Genomic DNA, 6,051 nt, shown 5'->3' on the forward strand with positions numbered 1-6,051 from the left:
TTCCCCGTTTGGGGGGTCATATTCACATGGATGTACCCCAGTTTGCTTCTGCATTCATCCCCTGAAGATATCCTGATTCCTTTAAGGTTCAGACACTATGAGTAGAGCTACTGTGCATAATTGCATCCTTGTTTTTGTTTGGATATAATTTTTCAAAGCAGATGTGTAAATATTAGAGGCATGATTGAGGATCTCAAGATGTGAAATTGGTTTAGCTGTAGAAAGTACTACCAAACTATATTTCAAGAGGCTGTATATACGTTCCATCAGCAGTGCAAGAGAGCGTCTGTTATTCCCCATCCTCCAGCAGTCGGTATTGTCATTCTGGGGAGGTTAACAGTTCTAATAGGTGTGCAGTACTGTCTTGTTGTTTTAATGTGTGTAATTCCCTACTGGTATATGATGTTGATCATATTTTTGTCCACTTATTTATTATTGGTATATTTTCTTTGGCTGGGTATCTGTTCAGATCTTTACCCATTTTTATGTGGTTGTCTGTTTCTTAGTTCTTGTATAATCTGCACACAAATTCTTTATCAGGTATGTGTTTTGCAAATATTTTTCTCCCACTTGTTTGCTTGTGTTTTGGTGTTTTGAATAAGGTATTTCACCAAGTAAAAATGTTTAATTTTATAAAATATATGTTATTAATTTTTTGCTTTTTGTATATTGGCTTTTTTGTTGCCTTTTAAAAGTCAAAACTCATGATCTGTGTGACCAAGCTCATGCCAATTTTCTTATTTTCTTCTGTAATTTTGAATAGTTTTGCTTTTAATATTTGTCTATAAATAACTTTGAGTGAATTTGGTGTAAGTTGCAAAGTTTGCGTCTACATTCATTTCATTCCATCGGGTTTCCAATTGTTCCTTACCTATTTGAGGGGAAGTTATGGGATATTTGACTACACTTCGGTTTGAATTTCCAAAGTTTAATGGATTCAGCCAGCAGGGGGCAGTGTCTCCAGTGAACTGTGAGCGAGGTGTAGCCTGCACTTCCAGCACTAGCCTCAGGGGGGCGCTGAGCCGCTTCGCTGACTCACAGCGCACGCGCATTCCACCGAGGCCCTAGCTCTGCACAGCTGAAAGGAGTTCTGTCTGCTGAGGCAAGCTGGGGCTTCTGCTTTGGGATGCCGAGGGGCCAGCGTCCCTGCAACCCGGGTTCATTATCTTAGGACCCGCTGAGGTTTCGGCTTCAGGACAACACGGGGCTACATCCATGCTGACAGGAGCTGGGTTTCTTCACAATCTGCCCGGGGACGCACCGCCAGGAGGAAAAGGTGAGAAAAACGTGATACGTGAGGAAAAGTGAGGAGACACTTCCTGTGTACAGCTGACCGCTGGGGGACGGGGGGAGGGTCCTTCTGTGCAAGACCCAGGAAGGGCTTGATGTGGAAACCTGGGTTTTTAGTCAGTTTTGTGTGCCGCGTAGATGGCATGTGGCGTCCAGTTTCCCCAGCACTGTTTGTTGTCTTTTCCCCTTGGTGTGTTCTTGGCACCTTTGTCATAAATTAAATGACCGCCTCCGTAAGGGTTTAATTCTGGCCTCTCTGTTCTGTTCCTCTGGTCCGGGTGCCTGTTTTTGTGCCAGTTTCACACATTTTGGTTACTGTAGCTTCGCAATATAGTTTGAAATCAGGGAGCGAGATGCCTCCAGCCTGTTCTCCTTTATGAGGATCGCATTGGCTATTTGGGGTCCTTTGTGGTACCACACAAATATTAGGATTATTTGCTCTATTTCAACGAAAAAAAAAAAACCCATTGGAATTTTGGTAGGCATTACATTCACTGTGTACATTGCTTTGAGTAGTATGGACATTTTAACCACATTAATTCTTTCATTTCATGAACTTGGGATATCTTTCCATTTATTTGTGTGTTTTTTTCAGTTTATTCATCAGTATCTTAAAGTTTTCAGTGTGCAGGTCTTTCAAGTCCTTGGTTAAATTTGTTTCTAGGTATTTTGTTCTTTTTGATGCAATTTTAAGTTGGATTGTTTTCTTTCTCTTTCTGATGGTTCATTATTAGTGTTTAGAAATGCTATTGATATTTGTGTATTGATTTTGCAACTTTACTAAATTCATTTATTAGGTCTAATAGTTTTTTCTGGTGGAATGATGTTAGAAAATTGGACCTCAAAAATCCCAATGTTTCTGTCACATCCAGGTCATCCACAACACTGAAGACATAGTGGCTCCTAATATAATCTTCCCTGTAAATTACATGTGGATTCCTACAAGGGAGATTAGGTTCATAACTTTGTGTGAACTGGATCTGTGTGAGACTTGGCATCTGTAAGAAAATGGGATGTTTTCTCTGGTTTTCTGGAGTGGTATTGACATGGTATTTTGGAAAGTTAATTTCAAATTCAGAAAATTTGCAACAACAGTACTAAGTACTGTTTATCTCTACACTCAGATTCCCCAACCGTCCTTGCTTTACCACATTTGCCGCTTCACACAAAATACTCCAATGTGTTTTACCCAAAACAGGGACACTCTCCCAGGCACCCAGCACATAACCTCCAAATGAGAAAATTATTATGGTTTCCACATTATAATCCAATACACAGGCCCACTTCAACATTCGCCCGCTGCCTCGACTCTAGGGAAATGTCTTTTTCCATCCCCATCCAGCTTTCTTTTTCTGGAACCATTACTGGTACTTTCCCTCGCTCTCACAGCCTTCATGGATTTAAAGTGCACAATATGAATAGGATCTGGGTGGCTTTTCTGTATGGCTTCTTCTTTCACTTAGGATGTTTTCAGTGTTCATCCACGTTGCAACACGTATCAGTATTTCATCCACTTTTTTCATTGTGATTAAATGTACATAACATTTGCCATTCAAACCCTTTTAAGTATACAGTTCTATGGCATTAACCACATTCATATCGTTGTACAAATATCCTCACCATCCATGTTCAGAACTTTTCAATTTCCACCAGTGAAACTGTAGCATTAAACACTCATTCTCCTCAAGCCCCTGGAAGCCACATTCTACTTTCTTGTCTTTGAATTTGACTTCTCTGGATACCTCATATAAGTAGAATCATATAATTTTTGTCCTTTTGTGACAGGGTTATTTCACTTATAATCACTTCAAGACCCATATACATTGTGGCATGTGTCAGTATTTCCTTAGTTTTAAGGCTGAGTTGCATTCCTTTGTGTATATACCACATTTAGTTTATTCATTCATCCATCGGTAGACACTTGGGTCACTTCTATCTTTTGCTATTGTGATTAATGCTGCCAAGAATATGAGTGTACCTGTATCAGTTCCGGCCGCTGCTTTCAGTGTTTTGGGTATATACCCTGATGTGGAATTGAGGAATCATACGTTAATTTTTATGTTTAAGTTTTGAGGAACCGCCGTACTGTTTTCCACAGAGGCTGCACCATTTTACATTATTCCTTTTATGGTAAAATAATATGGCCGTTTATGGATCTATGCCCTTTTGTTTATCCATTTACCCGTTGATGGACGTTTGCATTGCTTCTATCTTTTGGTTATTGTGCTGCTATCAATACATATGCACACCTGTTTTCCCTTCTTTGGGGTATGTATCGAGGAGAGGAGTTGTTGAACCATATGCTAATTGTATATTTATATGGTAAGCATAGGTTGCATCCTTTTCAATTTCCACAAGTAATTTTTAAAGGTTCCAATTTCTCTACATTGTTACCAACATTTGTTATTTTTAGTTTTCTTAGTTATAACTATTTTAGAGTGCGTGAAGGAGTTATTGCATTGTGGTTTTTAATTTGCATTTCTATCATGACTAATGTTTGATATCTTTTCATCTGCTTGATGACCATTTGTATGTCTTGTGTGGAGGAGGGTCTATAGAAGTTGTTTATCCATTTTTAAAACTAGGTTGTTTGTCTTTACATTGATGAGTTGTAAAAGTTCTTGATATACTCTGGATAACGATTCATCAGATATACAATGTGCAAATATTTCCTTCCATTCTGTGGGCTGTATTTTCATTTTCTGAATCACACCTTTTTTGGGGGCAGAGGTAATTAGATTTCTAAAACTTTTTTTAAATTTCATTTTCTTTTTCTTTTTTTAAATTGAAGTATGGTCAGTTACAATGTCTCAATCTCTGGTGTACAGCACAATGTCCCAGTCATGCATATACATACATATATCCATTTTCATATTTTTTCCATTAAAAATTATTACAAGATATTGAACATAGTTCCCCATGCATAGTTCAATTTATGTATTTTTTCTTTTGTGGCTTGTGCTTTGCTGTCCAATCTAAGAAACATTGCTAAATCCTAGGTTATAAAGATTTATCCACATGTTTTATTGGAGAGTTTATACAGTCATCCCTCAGTATCAGTGGAAGATTGGTTCAAGAGCGCCTTGGGCATACCAAAATCTGTGTATACTCAAGTCTCTTACATGAAATAGTATAGTAATTGCATATAACCTAGGCATGTCTCCCTGTATACTTTAAATCACTCTAGATTACTTATAATCACTAATATAATGTAAATGCTATATAAGTGTTGTAAATACAATGTAAATGCTATGAAAATATCAGCTGGCAGATGGCAAATTCAAGTTTTGTCTTTCTGAAACTTTTTGGAATTTCTTTTTATTTTAGTATTTTCAATTTGGAGTTGGTTGAATCCACGGATATGGAACCTATGGACACAGGGTGTTGATTGTAATTTTACTTCTTATATTTAAGCCTTTTATGTATTTTGAATTACTTTTTATATGTGGTATGAGGTAAGGGTCCATTTCATTCCTCTGCATGTGGATAGCCAATTGCATAGCGCCATTTGTTTAAAACACCATTTCCCCCGAATTTAATGTTGCTGACTATTGTCTAAAATCAGTTCATCAAAGGTGGGTGGATTTTTTTCTGGGTTCTCCATTCAATTTCATTCATCTATACGTATATCTTTATGCCAGTATCACAGTTTTACTGTTGCTTTGTACTAACATTTGAGAATGGGAAGTGTGAGCCTCCAACTTTCATTTTCTTTTTTCAGATTGTTTTGGCTCCTTGGGGTCCCTTTAAATTCCATATGAATGTGAGGATCGGCTTGCGTATTTCTTCCCAAAGGCTTTTAGGAATTTGCAGAGAAATCACACTGATTGTGCAGGTTGCATTATATACTATTGCTGTCATAACAATATTAAGTCTTTCCATCACCATAGGATGTCTTCACATTTATTTAACTTTTCTTTTATTTTTTATCCATGTTTTATAATTTTCAATGTCTAAGTCTTTATTGAAGTATAGTTGCTGTACAATATTATATAAACTACAGACGTACAATATTGTGACTCACAATTTTTAAGGGTTATACTCCATTTATAGTTATTATAAAATATTGGCTCTATTTCCCGGGTTGTATATCATAATGTCGCTGAGGGCCAGCCCTTCCCTTGAGTGGAGCCCTGATTCATATAAACATGAGGCACATCTGCTCCTCACTGTTACCTGGCTAACAGGACTGGGACAACACTGGGAGGATGACAGACCATAAGAAAATGACCTAAATACAGGAGAAATCCAGGAGGGGAAGAGTCAGAGAAGAAAAGTAAAAGGAGAAGAGGAAAGAGAAGGAAGAAGAAGAGGGGGTCAGGGAGCAGGGAAATGGAAAGAAAAGGGGAAGCAAAAAGCCACAAATGGGAGAGATGAGATAGAAAGTAGTCGGAGAAGAGAAGGATTTGGGAAACCTTTCCTAGATTCCTCCACTTAGACCACATGTAAATTTTCCTAATGAAAAGGAAACAGGTTGGTTTTGTAATGGATTGCATTAAAATTTTCAAGTTATTAATAGGTCTTCTGCTCAATATTGCATTGTAAGTCCTTGTAAGTCCATGCTTTGAGATACCCTACATACAGTGAGCACACAGCAATAATTGAAAAAATGCAAAAAGAGAACATTTTCAAAGCATATACTGGTTTAAAAGCAAGATAAATATCTCTATGGGCCATAAATGTAAGAAACCTGTTAATAAAAGCTGTGAGTTGGGCTGAAGTGAGGGCCTACTAGAGCCCAGGTTTAAGCAGTTAGAGGCA

The sequence above is a fragment of the Camelus dromedarius genome, chromosome 11, assembly GCF_036321535.1.
Source record: "Camelus dromedarius isolate mCamDro1 chromosome 11, mCamDro1.pat, whole genome shotgun sequence".
NCBI lineage: Eukaryota > Metazoa > Chordata > Mammalia > Artiodactyla > Camelidae > Camelus > Camelus dromedarius.